This window comes from Meleagris gallopavo, chromosome 12, assembly GCF_000146605.3.
Source record: "Meleagris gallopavo isolate NT-WF06-2002-E0010 breed Aviagen turkey brand Nicholas breeding stock chromosome 12, Turkey_5.1, whole genome shotgun sequence".
In the NCBI taxonomy this organism is placed as follows: Eukaryota; Metazoa; Chordata; class Aves; order Galliformes; family Phasianidae; genus Meleagris; species Meleagris gallopavo.
In genome coordinates, this window is record NC_015022.2 from 14,190,525 (window position 1) to 14,207,696 (window position 17,172).

Here is a 17,172-nt window from a genome sequence, read left to right on the forward strand (position 1 = left end):
AGCGCAGCTGTGCTCCTCTCTACTGACAGCTTGAGCTCTGTAAGGTCATTTTTTTTGCTGTAGCATAGGCAAATGGAGAATTCTTTGTGTGCAGATCTGAGGCTGTGTATACACGTGTGCGAACTCTCTAAAAGCAAACAACCAGCTTTTATAAAGCCAAATTCCAAGCAAGCAACCAGCTCGGCAGCCGTGAAAGGTGTCTGTGTGTTTCATTGTTGATAAAAGCACAACCCACAGTGACTCAAACCTGAGGATGTGGTGGGAAATGGGGAAGAAAAGAAAGATTGAGAGTGAGAGAGAAAGGGGAGAATAATCCTTGTCAGGATGAGGCATTTAGACACGCCAGATTTCCTTGGCGCAGACATTCCTGTCATGAGCTTTGCAGACGTTTCATGTTAGATTCCTTGCTTTTTTTCACCTGGCACCAATGGTGTAGTGATGATTTTGAAGGCAAGATGGCAAAGTGTGGGCAGGAGCCCAGATGTGAGGGCTGTCACCCATCTGTCATCAGCCGGCATCTGCTCGCTGTGACAAAATCATCGATGACCATTTCTGTCCCATTTCCCCTCTGCTCCAGTCCCTTTCTGAGCTGTTCTGGGGGAACAGAAGGCAGCTGATGGCAGGATAGGGATGCGCTGTGGAGAAAGGAGAAATCTGGTTTGGAAGCTGAATGCTAAAAGGATGCATCGATTTCCTATCAGAGAGGTGAAGTGCTCAAATTTGCTATGCTGCTTTGACTTGAAAGGCGTTTACCCAGATGCCAAGACTACTAGACATGCTGTTTTAAGATGAGGTTAAGCTTTTGAACTTGTTCTGAGGCCCCAGATTTCACTCCACCAACTCCAGCCATATGCCTTTGGTACATTTTTTGCTGAAGCTGTAGGAACGACTTGGTGCCCTCAGCCTTCCTCTTGTGATGCTGCTGTCAGATATTTAGCTATGGGAACACTCACGCTGGCATGAGGAGGGAATCAAAGAACCGTAGAGTCCTTAAGGTTGGAAAAGACCTCTAAGACCAGCTGGTCTGACCGTCAGCCCACCCCCACCGTGCCCACTGACCACGTCCCTCAGTGCCACATCTACACAGTTCCTGAACACCTCTAGGAAGAGTGACTCCACCACTTCCCTGGGCAGCCTGTGCCCATGCATCACCACTCATTCTGAGAAGAAGCTGTCCCACCGCAGGGAGCATCTAATAGCAGAATGGGTCTTCTCCTGCTGAACATTTGTTTCTTTCACTTATAGTGAAAGAAGGGTGCAGCCACAATAGGAACAAACTGAGAACAGAACTATGTCAGAGCTGAAGAAAATAAGAACTGGGGCACATTGTGTGAAGGCTGGATGGGCTTGTCTCTAGCATTTACTGATGGAAGTAACGCAGGATCTCCTGTCAGCTCGAATCAACCTGTTGAGCTTGCAGTTGCTGATTCAGCAGTGAGACACAGTGCCCGCTCTCCAGGGGAAGATTTACAGAGCTTAACCTGAGCTTCTGCAGCACTGATTTTCAAATTGCTGATGGCTGAGAATCCAGGAGCTACTCAAACAAGGAATATAAAAGGTAACTAAGGAAAACAAAGCTTTTCTCGGTAGACTGACATTGCCACATCTCCTCCATCAGGCCATTACAGAGCCCTGTGAAAGGGGGAAGATTGAAAATCTCATCTGCAGCCAAATCAAGCTGCTATGCATCATCATCACTGGTGGAATGTTCAAGGAGAGTGTAGATGTGGCACTCTAGATGGCTAGTGGGCATGGTGGGGATGGGTTGATGATTGGACTAAATGAACTTAGTGGTCCTTTCCAATCTTAATGATTCTGTGATCCTATGATAATTGCAGTGATGCCATCAAGGCACTTGTCAGTTGCTGACAACTGAAATAAGCCATGTGCTGTGGTCATTACTGGCTGAGATTTCAGAGATACTAAGCTCCTCCAGGGATTGCAGGCAGTGGGCACGGGGAGAGGCCATCTACTTCTTTGCTCAGCTCTAGAGCACTGAAACAGAGCAAAATATGAAACATTCACTTGAATGTCAAACATTCAAGTGTTCCTAAGTTCACATATGTACACATGCATGTGTGTGCAGATATAACATGTATTATATCGATGTGTTAGTTAATTGGTGCATTCTCTAAATGGCTGTGGTTTTTTAATACTGCTATTCCCTTATCTCCACAAATGAATAACACAGTTAGATCTGATCTCTGATTATATCCTGAAGGGCAATAAACCCCTGAACCCTTCTGGATGTTCTTAATTAGATTGAAATCCAAACAAAACAGCCAAAAGAAAACAACCGGAGTGGTTGCTGGAATCTTGCTACACATTTATTGGTGATTGGGAACAGAATTGAGTGAACCAATCACTGCGAAGATTTCATGATTTAAGACCTTTCCAACTTTTCTCTGCATCCTGAAAACGAGCTTTGTTTTTTTTTTTTCACGTTCATATTCATTGAATTTTTTTGGTACATGGTTTGTATGAGCACGTTCCAACACACTGGTTGTAAAGCAGTTCTTAGCTGCATGCAGGGCTGTCAGCACTGCTTGTGTAAATCACATCCTTTATATAAGCTGCACACATTTATACACTGACAGCTGAAAACACCATAGAACACAAGGTGAAAATTGTGGGATTTTTTAGGGGTCACACTGCTACGTACCTGCAGTGTCACACAGACGTGAGGGAACATTGTGACTTAGTGTTACTTTAATGAGAAGGAATGAGTGTTCTTTACATACATCTATTTTCTGAATTGTGATGTTTTCGTTCACTTCTGATCTTGAACTGAGTGTTGAAAGATATTTTACCTTTACTTATTTCTTGTTCTGGTGATTTTCATAGGTACAAAGTAACTCCTTGCTGAAATGCAACTGTCTCTGTGGTGGAGCACTACTCTTTGACTCCTCCATAGAAGCAAAACAGATCTGGGCCACAGAAAAAAATGCAAAATCAGGATTGGATGGAGAGTGAACTTGAGAGTGAACTCTCTGGAAAGTACATGAGAGGGATCAGAGCTCATTGCACGTGAACTGAGCAGCAATGAAGGAATAAAACAACTTACAAGCTACGTCGGTCCTGGAAAACAAAAGCGTTTTACAGAAGATTTCCTCTTGTTTGAGTTGTGATATCCAACCGTGATGGATAATCACTTCTTATCCTGGTTGTTTTGTTGCTTCTGAGACATGGAGTTTTTACTTTAAGCCTGGTTAAAGAGTAAAAAGAGGGGATGCAGCTGTGTCTCAATTAACCCTTAGCTCAGCAGTAGGGTTTTCTCAGGCTGCTTTGAGAAGAAAAACATAGTTAAAACAACAAAATGTTTTAACTTTTGCCTCGAGGGCTGGAAACCTATTTTTCAGGCAGCTTAACTTCTGTCATTCTCAGTGTGTCTCTTCAAATTACAGTGAAATAAATAGGAAGTATTGCCCAAGAGCCCTTGGTTTTGTCAGAAAGGACTCTGAAAAAAGTAGAGGGGAAGAAAAAGAAAGCCTGCATCATGAAGACCTGCCACATCTTTTTGCTGATGTGAAATCAAAACTGACTGAGGTTACGATCATTCAATTATTACAAACCAGTGTATGAGAAAACCAATAGTTTGATGATGCTGGGTTAAATGTTCTAGACAAGACATGATGTGAACTTCCTCATGTTTGAATTCTAAGTTTCAGCAAAGGAAAAATAATGCCAAGTGAACCTGGTAAAAAGATCTCATCACGTTATAGGATGTTAATGTCGATTCTAGAAAGTCGAGCAGAGTGAGAGATGGAAGAGGAAGACACAACTAAAGAAGTGGCACTGGTTTCTCCATAAGCATCCCTAACTGGTTCCTTTCAGATGCTGGTAGCCCTGTATCTTCACTGCCTCAGGACACAGGGCAGCAAGGTGCCTCACAAGGGCTGTCCATAAGGTGTCCAGTCCAAGAGTCTGAAAAATTTTTGGTGCAACTTTGAAGCTCTGTTGACCAGCACGTGTATTGAGGATTGCAAGGCTGTGTACGTAGGGTAGCATCCAAGCCCTGGTCAATCCACAGTGTCCTTCAGCTGCAGAAACTCTTATATCTTAACCATAACTACATTAAGCAGCAAGAGCTATTCTGCCCAAGTAAAAGGCAAATATCTTCCTTTCTGGATGTTTGTCAGTGGCCGCCTCATAGTCAGGCACCCATCTGCAGCACAGAAGCAGCTCCTAATTTAATATGGTGGTTAAGGAGAATAACTTCTGATTCCAGCTCTTTACAAGTAAAGCATGACATGATTCCCTGCCACCAGTCTGCTTCTATTTTCACCCTTGTATTTTATTTCTTTCCCTCATTCACATACTTTCCTAAATTGTCTTTTGTCCTAAGTATTTAAATTACATGTTGACTCTTTGTATTCTCTGAGTGGATAAATTAAACCATTATCAACAGGAGGGGCTTATCTCCTCCTTTATTCCACCTGGATTTTGCTAATACATCCATTACCTTTATATCACAGAAAACAATTAACAGAGGTGTTTGTTGATAAAAGCATCAGTTTATCTCGATTGGATGCTTGTATCTCACAGCCTGCAGCTCACCCTGCACACCTCAGGTCCAGAGTCCTGCAGCAGCTCCAATATCCTTTGGGATGAATGCGAAAGATATTCCCATAAGATATTTCATTTCAGAGATTATTCTTGGTTGGAAAGTGTCTCTCACTTTCACTGTTGATTTTTCTCTAAATATTAAACAACAACAACAAAAGCCTGCAAAGAGCACGGAAGTACGCGGACAAAAGAGATCTGATTCATGGCTTTGTCTAATTTACACCTCCAGTATATTTGGTGAGAAACAAAGTGCAGTTCACAGCTCTCTCTGGCATGTGATATAATTATGATTAACATTTTTAAGTACAGTAATAACGTGGAGGAGGATGATAATAATGGTGGCCACTTATTCCCACCCAATAGAAAGTGCAGGGAAAGGAACTGACTGTAGCAGGATGAACCCCGTGCTAGATTTATTCTTCTCTCAGAGGAAAAATAGGTCAATATTCTATTATAGTACAAATATTATTAACTTTCTTTCCCTATATATTTTGGTATTTCATTGAAAAGCCCAGTGAAAATCAAAATCAATCTTTGGAAAAATGACTATCTCAGCTGTAATTTTAAAAGTTTCCTCAATCTATATTTTCTTTTTTGCTTTTCACCAGGGTTCCTTGCATGCACGCACTTGGTTTTCTCAACAGAAAGAAAAAGAGAAAACACAAGCTGAGGAGGCATTCAAGTACTGTGGAGATGTGGCACTGAGGGACATGGTGAGTGGGCATGGTGGGGGTGTGTTGGGATTGGACTGTGTGAGCTTAGAGGTCTTTCCAACCTTCATGATTCTGTGATTCAAAATGGAAGAAATCAAAGCGGATCCTGGTGCTTGTGGTTGTTTTCACTGCAAAGAAAATAGCGTCTTTCTCAAAACAAAATATGCATTGTTGTTATTTATTGCAATATATAAATTTACTGCTTTTTGACAAGAGCCACCCTGGAAATGTGTGTCCTTCCTGGAGTTGTGCTGGGAGTTGTATATTCCATCATTTCAGTGGGTGTCTCAGCACTTTCTTTGGGACAAGAAAGGAAAACATCAAAGTGCCAGCATGAAACGGTATTTTGCGGGTAGAGCAAAGCTTGTAATAGGTAGCCTCATATATTCAACCAGATCTGCTATAAATGTCTTCTCAATTTATTGTGATTGCTGTAACACAGAGCGCTCGCTGCTTTATGCCGCTTCTCTGACAGAAGAGGAGCTGCAGCAGAGGAGAGAAATTTCTTCCATCTGCGGCCAAGGTTAAGGCAACCTGTAGGAAAGAATGAAAACGACGCAGAGAAATGAGCACCTCATTTCAGCAAGGTCCAAACTGCTGTCTGCAACATTTTGGATGACTCAGCGTGTTTCCTGGTTTTATTTATTTCTGTTTTTTGTTACAAGAGGTGTTTCTGTCAAAACTAAAACTTGAGGAGCTGAGCCTATTAGTGCATGACATGTCTTTCTCTGCCATGCCCAAAGCCGCAGCCAGGATTTCCCTCTCACTGGCTCTGGGATGAAGCAGGTGTAGGGGTTGGGATGGTCTGGCGCTGGAAATACTGGCGGGAAGCTGGGCTGAGAGGAAACCATTCCTTATGGGGTGTTACACAAACTGGGAGCTCTACAGAAACCCACCGGAGAGACTGAGGGTTGGGAAAAATTAGCACGCATCAAAAAAATCCATAAGAAGCACAGCTTTTGATAGAAGGGCCGAATTTTGCAGCTATTGGTCAATGCAGTGAATGGAAGGGAAATGAGTATCGGCGCAAACATGAACTCAATCCAGAGAGCAGCTCTTCTTTCTCCAGCATGCGTATGGAAATCTATTGCTCCTCGCTGAAAAATAAGCTGGGAATGCATTATTAAAAAGCGGGACAAGCAATGTCTTAACCCCTTCAATTCAGAGCAGAACTTTTAGGATGAAGCATACTAATTGTTACACTGATATGTGATATTAGCTATCAGGGTCAAGTGTTTGAAAGAGGTCTCACAATCTACTACAGAGGCAATTTGTTATAAGCAAAAAATGGAGGCAAGAGGGAAGAGAGAAATGGAACAGCTGGAATAGGTGGCAGAAAGAGAGATGGAGGAGGAAATGAAATGGAAAAACACAAAGAACATGTTGGCTGTAGAGAAAACAAGGAGAAAAGAACATGGGTTCTTTGGAAATGTTCTTGCTGACAAGAACCTGGAATTTTTACTTACCGTCACTTCTTTCTTCTAAAGTATCTGCTATTTACAGTATATTGCAGTCTCAATATTTCCTACGATTTTCCTCCTGAGGAGGCCTCATTCCTTGCCCTTCCTCCAGCTGTGTGGGACAAGAGCCACAACATCTAGAGTTTAAAAAAAGGGAATGATAACTCCAGATCCATAACAGATCTCACCGATGATATACAAAATTTGAAAAGCTCATTTTCATGTTTTTGGGTTTTTTTTTCCACCCTGTCAGTCATCTTCTCTTTGAGGTCCTTGAGGGAGGATAAATGGGAACACCAGGTAGGTGGCCAGCAATGTCTGGAAGTGGCTAGTGCAGGAATAGTGGGAGCCTTGAGGGCTTCTGTACCTTTACCATTTATGGAGTTAATTGTTAGATTGTGGATACGTTTAAGTGAGAAGGTAGAGCCACGGTGATTCCTATGGACTGTGAAGGAAGCCTGCAGAGATGTCTCTGCTGCCTTGGCACATGGTTAGGAATGATGTGAATGCATACAGGCTGCAGCTTGATTAGCCAAGATGGAAATGATATTCATGAAACAATCAAAGGATTTTGCTAACGCACAGGGAGTGACACACGATCCCAACCAAGTGAGAATGCTCGGATCTGCCCATTTGTGGGTAGAAGTATGAAGATACCCCCCATGCTACTGGGCTGGAAAGGGTTAAAGAGCACCAATCAGTCTGCAATCAAGCAGCTGAGGCATAATTAGCCAGACTGATTAGGCCATAAAGGTTGTGGTAAGCCAGAGTTTGGGTTTGCCTGGAAGGGAGAGTGCAGAGCTCCTGAGCTGTGGGCAGCTCAGCTTCTGAGGTGAGTAGTTCAGAGCACTGAGCTCTGTGTCTGTCCTCTGTAGCTGTGGTGAAGCTGCTCTGTAGTCCTTGGGTTGAGGCTTGGTCTGTATTTATTTGTGCATTTGAGATTCCCTATACAGTTCTCTTTGTAGCTGTTCTTTAATTGGGCTTTTTGTGAGCTTCTATGTGCTATTGGGATACTTGGTATAAAGGTCTGAAAGCTGAGGAGCAACAGTTTTGAAAACCCAGAGCTGCAGAAGAGCAGGATGCTCTGCTGAGGATCCTGATAGTTCATCCTCACGGCTGGTAATTCATGGCCTGCTTTTCCTCTGAAGCAGTGCTGGCAATGGATGAGGATTGGGGCACCACATAAGGATCCTTTTTTTTTTCTTTTCTAGCGCTCACCAGGTAAGTGTTTGAGGGCACTTATAGGAAAGAAGAAGAAGGAAGGAAGTTTTTGGAGTCTATTGCTGAAAAACAAATCAGTGTGTCTCTCCTGTGAGACAAAGAGAATGCAGTGTACAAACACAGCTTGGTTTCTGGCTTCTAAAAAAGAGGTGAGGGAGTAATGAAAGAAAAATAAATAGAGGAAAATGCAAGTGTTTAGAAAGCTCCAGGCTTGCAGTACGTTTTGCTGTTTCCTCCTCTCTAAAATCCCTGTGCACCTTCAAACATTCCTGATTGAGGTGGATATATAAAATAAGTGCCCAATTTGGGCTTGCATAGCCCAGCCATACCATAAACAAGCAGCACTGCCTGGAATCATCGGCCAGACAGCTGGCATCCCCTGCAGATTTTCTAACACTAACTCTGCTCTTGAAGGGGAGGCTGAGCCCTGCTCCATGAACCATCCCCTTTGCGTAGGGCTGGAGGCAGGCTGCAAACCGAGCAGGGAGAATAATTCCCCTACAAATTGCTGCAAGTGTTAAAGCTCCGGGGAGCGGATTTAATAGCTGCCTTCCACTCTGCATTGGTTCAGCAGGCTGTGGTTTATGGGCACAGCTGGACGGTAGTGAGAGAAGGCAGGAAGGGGAGGCCCTACTGCGCTTGGATTTGTGGAGAAAAATGAGTTTGCACTTGTTTGGGCTTTGCTTTGTGTCTGTTCATCCCTGTAAGGTTAGATGCAAAAGGATAGCAGTGGGCTGGGAGTGAGGAATGTGGGAATCAGCACCAGCAAAGCGAGGTTCAAGCAGCGTGCTGTGGGATTTGTGTGGCCAAGTGGAAGTAGCAGTGAGTTCAGCCTTCTGGGCAGAGAAAAAGAAGTTATGACTTCAAGCTCCTATTTGCCTCAGGTTTCACATGGTGGAAAGGAGTGTGTGTGTGTGTGTGTGTGTGTGGAGAGTTGGGGGTGTGTATAAATGCCAACTCAGCAAAATGAATGGTTCACACAGAAAACCCAAGGCTGGGAGTGAAACTTGACTCACTGAGAGCCTCTTGTGTATTGAGTGCATGTGCTGTAGTGATTGAGGAATATCCCAGCTGCCCCTATCATGACAAAATAAAACAGTGCTTATTGAATATTTAGAGATTGAAATGCCAAAAAGGAGAAAAAGTTGCCCTCTGAAGATGTGGTGAAGTGGAAGCTGGAGATTGAAATAGCTCTTCAGGGAGGTTATGAGGCAGACAGCGATGATGCAGATCTGGGGAGGAAGGACCTCGGCATCCTCTGACTGCTTCTGTTACAGGTGTGGAAATGCTTATCTGACCTGGCGGGCTTTGTGTAGGAAATACAGAGCTCTTCTTGAGGTTCCAAGGCTTTGTTTCTATTTTTCTCCCACCAGTGGCAGGATTGCTCTCCAAATTTCAAAGCTGGTGAACAAGGGCTGCCAGGGTTTGCTTTTTCCCGAATGGACTCCTCGTGTGTCCAGCCCATGACACGTGCTCTGGGGAAAAAAAGCAATGTGTTTCTGCTATGCCTGGGGACAGGCTCCTTGTAGTGGTTGTGTCCCCTCACTTCTGTCAAATTCACCTTCTCAAAAGGGTAGAACTTTGTTCTTTGCATTCTGAGCTACATAACCTCTCCAGTTTCAAATGTTTTTACTGCTCAGCTGCTGTTGACTGTTAAAAACTGGTCAGAAGCTGGAAATCTCTTGGACAAGGGGCAGTTTTAGGAACATGCTGAAGTTCAGGGTAGCTCAGGCCAGATGGGAAGAAGTAAATTCTGCCTGTTAGCAAGTCAGTCTGCTTCTGCATGACACCAGCCAGCCACTGAGGGACCTCTTGCATCCTTCCTCATCATAAGTGGAGGATGCTGGGGCAGAGATGAAGGATGGGGGAGGCTTTTGTATCCCATAGTGGCCTGTCATGAATGTGAAAGTGGTGGTTGCAGTGTGCCAATGCAGCATGAAGTTGTTGGAAAACGCAGTCCGAACTACATACAGCTGCAGCAAACAGAAACCAAAGAGTTCTTCAGATTGCAAAAATCTCTGTACTTACCTAAAACCGGGCTGCCCCACTGCAGGGTGTGCAGGGATGTGGGTGGCAATGGGTAGTGGTGGAGTTACTGTCCAAGAAAAGAACGGATGTGGTCAGTGGATGTGGTGGGATGGGTTGATGGCTGGACTGGGTGACCTTAGGGTCTTTTCCAACATGAACGAGTCTATGAGCGGTGGTTGGGACTCGCTGTCTCGCTGCCACCTGCAGAGTGGGGGATTCCCGTGGGTCGCCTATGGGGCTCTGTCACTCCGAAAGGGCTCGGCGTGTTCCTTCCGTCCGATGCGCTGCCTGCTCTCCGGCCCCGCCCCGGGAGGCGATGCTGTGAACGCAGTGCCCTCTAAAGGGGAACCTCAGGGTGAGAGCGGGGCTGCAGGAAGCGCTGCCGCTAAAGCTCGTGTGGCAGGAGACAATTTCAAGAAATCTGCCTGCAAGCGTTTATTAAAATTGCAAAGAGTCGGAGACCTTGTGAGGATGCGCAGTCAGGGATGCGGGCATCCCCTGCAGCATCCATAGCGGCGTCTGGTCCTGTGCAAGGGCTGGGCAGAGCTCTCTTAGCACTGCTGGTCTGAGATGCCCTTATTTCACGAGCTCTGATGGAACGGTCTTAACTGTTTTGCTGTCGAACACCCTCCCGAGCTAAATGGAGCAAATCAAAGCGAATATTCCTGACGCATTAATGAGCAAACACATTAGGAGTTCCGAAAATGAAATGCCTCCACATCACATAAATTCATTTCACAGTGTTTATATATTTATGGAAATGTCTTTGAATTATGCTCCCAGCTCTAGCAAGATGATTTCTTCCATTACGAAGCAGGTTATGTGGTGATAACTTCTAGACCCCGATGAGCTACTGGAGCATGTAATTATCTTGTTCCACTTATTAATGATGAAAGGTCCATGCAAGTCCCAGAGAAGCTGTATGTACTGAGCTGAGTAGTTTAAAGAGGCTGTGTAAATTTAATTTGGTCTCAAATTTAGTTGCTGACTTGAAGTAATCTTCAAATAAGGAATGCAAATGTTTTGGGGCATTTAAAACTTTCCAAAATCGCAAATGGATATGGAGCACTGAGAAACTAAACTGATACAAATGAGGATTCGGGCTTTTAATTTAGGAGTAATCCTATTGGTGGTGGAAGATGAATCAAAATGAGTTTCATTTTGGCAATCTGGGGAGGTGGCCAATTCATATCTTCTGGGCAGGAGGTCTGCAAACCTCTGTCCCCCAGCTTTCCTAAAATGGCATCACTGCTTTTATGTCTCCTCACTATAATCCTGCTTCTCTGAGCTGCCATCATAATACTAATTGGTTCTGTATGTATGTAAATAAACTATTGTTGACAGGACACTTTCGGTGATTCACATATGACTCATAGAGTGAGAGGCTTTAAAAGTGACTTATCCATAAACAGAGATTCCATATGTTCTAATCTGGCACGGATTTCTCGCCTTCTCTTTATAGCAAGGAATGTGTGTATGCCTATGTAGCAGGGTTATAATGTGACAATTGGTCTCAAAGTGAAACCAGGATTTATGGTACTTACTGGAGACCACAGAGGTAAAGTGAACAGCAGGCTGCATTTAATCATCTGAATTTTCAAATATTTCTTTTTCTTGGGTAACTGTAAGGGCTGATCCGGAGGCCTTCACCAATGTGATGCTATTCCAAACTCAATAGAGGAGCCGTGCTTGTATGAATTGTGTTACTGGACTCCTATGTGCTTAAGAGGCAAATGTGCACTCTTCAGTGCTTGAAAGCTTACTGAGGATATGGAGATGATGTTGAAGCTGCATTTCTGTGCTTTTTATTTTTCCCCATGACTTGGCTGCGTTATATATCCTCTTAGCAACACTATTCATTCTCCCTGTCTCTTCCTTTGGCCTCTTGTTTCTCTCCGGGTCCTCTTGGCTTTGGCACAGGGTCACTCATGTTACTTACTTTAAATCAAAATTAAATTTCTCAAAACTGCTGGGACTTTGAGTAAAACAGCAGAGAATTGTGGGTTTTCCATAAAATGCCTGGAAAATGGCAGCAGGGATTACCTGAGCACACAGAAGGCAGATTAAACCAGTGGCAGGTGGTGTTTGTGCCATCATAATTTGCACAAGACAATGCTGCACATGTGAGCCATAAAATGGGATGAAAGGAAGTGCTGCTGCTGCAATGGGTTGTGTTGACTAAACTAGAACAAAAATCTGAGTTTGGTCAATGTGTGGGCAAAGCTGGCACCTGCAGATAAAAAGGGCTGTCTGCTTATTCATGGCAAAGACATCAGCTGCTCTGCCAGCAGAGGTGGAGCCCATTGCTGTGTCTTCAGATGGAGCTCGCTGGGCTGGGGGCAGTTGGACTGGTGTGTGCAAGCACTGGGCCAGGTTCCTGTCCATTGGCAGAGCTGTTGGGAAAGGCAATTCTGGCTTTACTTTCTCTTTCCACATGAATTTGCAGTGATGTTCATTCTTCAGGCTGTGTAGGGAGAACAAACGAAGGCACCACGTTGGCCTCAGCTGAAGGAGGATCCCTGGGCTTGGCTTTTCTTGTCTTCATCACATTTCTTGGCTCACAGTCTGGCTCTGAAGTCCCAGGCGTGGCAGCGGTGGTGCTGGCCAGGTTCATCAGTGAGCCCAGTAAGGAGCTGCCTTTAGCTGCTCCCAGGAAGACACTTTGCAGCTGCTTCTCCTTCCCCTGATGTGTGAGGGTGAGAGCATCCCTTAGCAAACCCATGTCAGCATTCAGGCAAGGATCTACTAATGTGCATCAGCGAAAGATAAATGATTGTGTCAAATTCTGACCAGTTTCTAGAAAAGAAATTTGAGTGAAACAATTATTATTATTATTATTATTATTTTGCATATGATGAGTATTACATTGTTATCCTGGTTGTGTGAAATAACTCTCATGCAGATTTAATCTGTCTTCTGATATGGAAGATTTCAGAAGGATGGAAGGGGAAGATCCGTCTCCCCTGTTAATCACAGAATAGAATCATAGAATGGCTTGGGTTGGAAGAGACCTCAAGGATCGCCAAGCTTCCAATTTGGTCTTTTCTTAGTTTTGTACAGCATTCCCAATGGATTTGTTAACAATAAAATAATAAAAACTCAACAGATAATTTCTAAAGCTGTTTCCCACATCCCGAGTCTTATGATTGCAGTTCTCTCCATTGTGAGACTTCTGGCTCCTTTGCTCCTGATTTTGTCACATACGGGCATTTGCTATGAAAGACAGTAGGTAATTAGAGAGTATTTGGACTTTGTTGGCAAAGGAAGGAAATGTGATGGGAAATTTAACATGAGGGACACGGACAATTTATGGAAGGATTTTTCAATTGTTTTACGTGCTGTTGCTTACTGCTTGGAAGCTGAAGGGAAGAGCTGGTTGTGTGGTTGTTGAGAGGTGAGTAATGTGTTTACTGAGCAGCAATCTGCTGTCTGCCAGCACACCTCAGCTACTTGCACTTGCTGGTTGTAGCCACAGAAAGAGCTTGAGGTTAGAGTGCATTTGAACCTTTTAAACACAAAGGAAGATCATGCCTCATCTCTTTAAACAAATTATTTAATAAGCAATATCCTTAGAATAGGTTGCACAAAATAGGTATTTTGGTCAGACAAAGAATCCCAAACCAAAACTCAGTCCTTCTCAAGGGTTTGGGTTTAGCTGGGAAGCACAAACTCAAGCCTGCTTTTTGGGACAGTTTGAAGAACCTGTGATAGATGTCTTGGAAATATTTTGTCCAAAGCATGAGCTTAGAGCTGCCCATAGGGCTCACTGACACATCATGAGTGCTGAACAGAAATAGCAGGACTGTGGCCCAGGCTGATTGATTAATCAGTTACAATCTTTTTTTGGTAAAAATGCTGTTAGAATCCAATGTGTGTTTCTGGGAGATATCTCAGCATGGGTCCCAATGACAAAGTGAAAACATGACTTGCAGGTGCGGCTCAGAGCTTGGATGACCTCCATTTGTTAATAGGTGGCTGTGGTTGCTGCTTAACTTCACATCCATTGAAGTGGACGGATGAAGGTTACTATTTACAGTGATGGTTATGGGTTCCACTGGTGGAATCAAGATGATAATCCTTACTGGAGCATCAAGCCTGCAGATACACAGCACCTTTGTTGTCCTGTTCAGTGCATGAATTGTCAGGTTCTGGGAAGGTGGGGTGTCCTTCATGGCAGGTGGAAGAAATTCCATTTGTTGAACAGTGGTGTAGGTGAGAAGGCTGAGAGGGAAGTCACTGAGATGAGTGATGAAATAGCAGCTTATTGAAATTCTGTTGTCTTCAAAGGGCCAAGGAAGTTGTATGGTCTATTAGGACATGCATTTCCCATGGCCTTATAAATTCTTCAGGAAAACATAGCAATGTTCTGGTATTTTTGGTGCTACTAGCATTTTGCGTTAGCACTTGGTCTGGACCCCTTCTAAAAAATGCATTTTGTTCTGGTGTTCAAGGTATTCTTAAACCCTCCCTGTTCCGGGAGAAGGAAATCAGATTTCGAGTTGTCGGAGGGCTGGGCAGGCAAAAATGCAAGTATTCCAATGAAACCCTGCACTTAAAGGGGAAAATATGAGAAAGATGTCTTTGTATTGTTCTTGTGTATGTTCTTTAAGAACTGAACAGCTGCTGTTCTTCGCATCTATTGAGCTCATGATGGGAGTGTATGGGCTGTTGCTCGTCCCTTTGCACCGTGATACTGTACAATGTGCATTTATCTTTGATGTTCAGGTGCTGTGTTCCTGGAGAGAACCTTGCAGCTAGCCCAAGGACTCTGCTTTTGTCTGTCCACCCTTACGAGTGATCAGTGCTAAAGAGAAAAAGCCTTTCAAGAAGGGCGTCTTGAGAAGAGGCTTTTAGCAGTGCTCTGAATACCAATTGTTTGAGGAGGTGAAGAGCCAAATGAGTTGCCTGGGTTTTGTTGGAGCTTTGCTGCGAGGTTGTTCTCCTGTAGCAAAGCAGTGGGGCCGTCTAAGAAAACCCTGTTCACTGTGGAACGGGCACTGTGTGGGCAGCTTTGCAATATTTACAGAAGGGGTGCTGGAGAAAAAGGGATAGCGTGTGGCAAGTAGCAATTGTGCCAAAACAGGTGTGGATAAATGAAGTAATTCAGAAACTCTTCTAGGCTTATTTAGCAGCTTTTGTAGAGCTTGTCTGAACACAAGCTTGAAAGAGGATCAGAAGGTGAGCCCAGTATGATCTAAACACACAGATATTACTGGAGCTGTGCTTTGTTCCAGAATCTGCTACTGGCCTGGAAGGAAGAAGGTATTTGGAGAGCATATTCCATGTGTCTTTGATTTTCTGTGAAATCAAAGCAGTGATATCAATTACCCATGTGGAGATAAGCTGATAGACAGATTAATTATACCAGTAAAATAATTTCCATGATCATCTGTGGCAAGTTTCCCAAACTAGAATATTGAAATAACATTTTCAGTACATATTCATGCCTCTTCCCCTCTTATGTCCAGAAATGCAAGAAGCATCTTTTTTTTTTTTTTAAACTTCCATTTAATTGGATTAGTCATCTACCTCCACAGGTATGTGCCTCGGGTCTGGTTCTTGCTGACAACCAAACCAGTGGGCCGTTACACAAGGTAGATGGAATCCAACATCAAAGGAGGGAGCAATTTGGGTTGGAGAGGTGCCAGCAGCTCTTTGTGCTTATCCAAATACCGGCATTGCACGGAGATTTTTCTCATTGCTGCTAGAACTCGTTGCATGTCAAGTAAATCTTTGCTTGAGAACACAATTTTGCTACCATTACCTGAATGGAAATGGTGGTGTGGGTCTGCTTGAAGCGTTGGCCCACTCTTCACATTCCCCAGATATACCAGCATTCCAAAATGAAAGTGAGTGCTAAGTTGTCTACACATAGTTGTTTCTTTTTAGCAGTGCCTCAATATGATCAGTTCTTCATCTCTTCCTGTCACGCAATCAATGAGTAATTAATAACAATCGTTGCTATAATGTGGAAGGAAGCATTTGTCCGGAGATGTGAGTAGAGAATTCCTGCTGAGTTCTCCTAATGAAGCTATTGCTGCAAAATAGCTTCCAAAACATCTGTGAAGTTCTCTGGAGAGCCTGTTGGGGATGGGACATTGCAATTGTTTGTGTTGCTCTGGTGTAGACCTCAAGAGCGTGCTCCAAGCTCTTGACCATGGTAACCTGCAGGCAGCATCCCTGTGGGAGGGTCGTTTGCTGTGGATCTGGACCACTTGATTAAACAGAAATGATTCCTGTATGGATGCTGGGAAAACTGGAAAGTAATCCAAAATCCACTGAAGTTCAAAGGAGATTCAGATAAATGTCCTCTCCAGCACCCGAGTGGTGTGGGTTTATTCTGGAGACCTCTACAGGGCTGAGCGCAGCTCAGTTGCAAATGATGACCCTTTGATTTGCACATTGAGTCAGAGGCCCTGAGAGAATTGTTTACTATGTTACTTCTGGTATACTTCTGGGAAAAATGTCTTTCTATTCCATTTTTCTGTGGAGGAGCTTGGGAACAGAGGCAGAAGGGTCAGCTGTGTTTTGTTCCTTTGTGAAGGATGCACCCAACAACAGCAGGGAAGATCTGCTCTAGGCTGGGCACAGCTCAACCCTTTCCCTGTGCCTTAGTTTACACATTTGGGAAGTGGGATGTTGCTACTGCTCCTTGAATTACTTTGTGAGCTACTGGTAGAGAATAGCTGGAAGAGAAGGCACTGTTTGAGTATTGCTTAGGTGTCGGGACTTAATTCCTGTGATTTCTCCCTCCTAATCTACAGGATCAAAAACTCTGTAGCCCTAGTGGGCCGTCACGTAAAGAATCCATAGTGCAGTTCATGGTGCAACAAGTGCAGGGTCAGTTCACAAGTGCAGCCATCCGTAGAGCATCTACTAAAGCAGTTTGGGACTTATGGTGTGACAGTGGGAGTAAGAGTGCTGGGATGGGAGCTCTCTGTATGTCCCATGGTACATTTGCAGCTACTTTGCTGTCACATCGAGTGCTCTGTTTACTTTTGAATCCCTGACTGCTTCTAACCCTCCTGCATTTGCTGTTCTGAGACTCAGCTTCTCTGCCAGCTGTGGGACAACATGCCCATACAATTCAGGAGGTAAAAGTCTGCCCTTGGAATGTCTTGTCCTGGGGGTCTGTGTCTGTAAACCTGGCTCTATAAAGTCAGCGTTTGGATATGGCTGTTCTC

General features: G+C 44.0%; 1 protein-coding gene and 1 long non-coding RNA gene across 2 annotated transcripts in view; both read left to right on the forward strand.

The window, feature by feature from the left end:
* The first annotated feature begins 1,065 nt into the window (after nucleotides 1-1,065).
* On the forward strand, nucleotides 1,066-5,985 carry LOC116217102. Its single transcript, XR_004161077.1, has 2 exons — nucleotides 1,066-1,558; nucleotides 2,845-5,985. It is a non-coding gene; the product is annotated as an uncharacterized LOC116217102 (long non-coding RNA).
* Nucleotides 5,986-7,547: 1,562 nt separating this feature from the next.
* Nucleotides 7,548-17,172, forward strand: part of MCTP2 (multiple C2 and transmembrane domain containing 2) — a 139,500-nt gene continuing 129,875 nt past the window's right edge. Inside the window, exon 1 of the mRNA XM_019619532.2 lies at nucleotides 7,548-7,571. The gene's annotated coding sequence lies outside the window, so the exon portion shown is untranslated. The remainder of the gene's footprint in view (nucleotides 7,572-17,172) is intronic.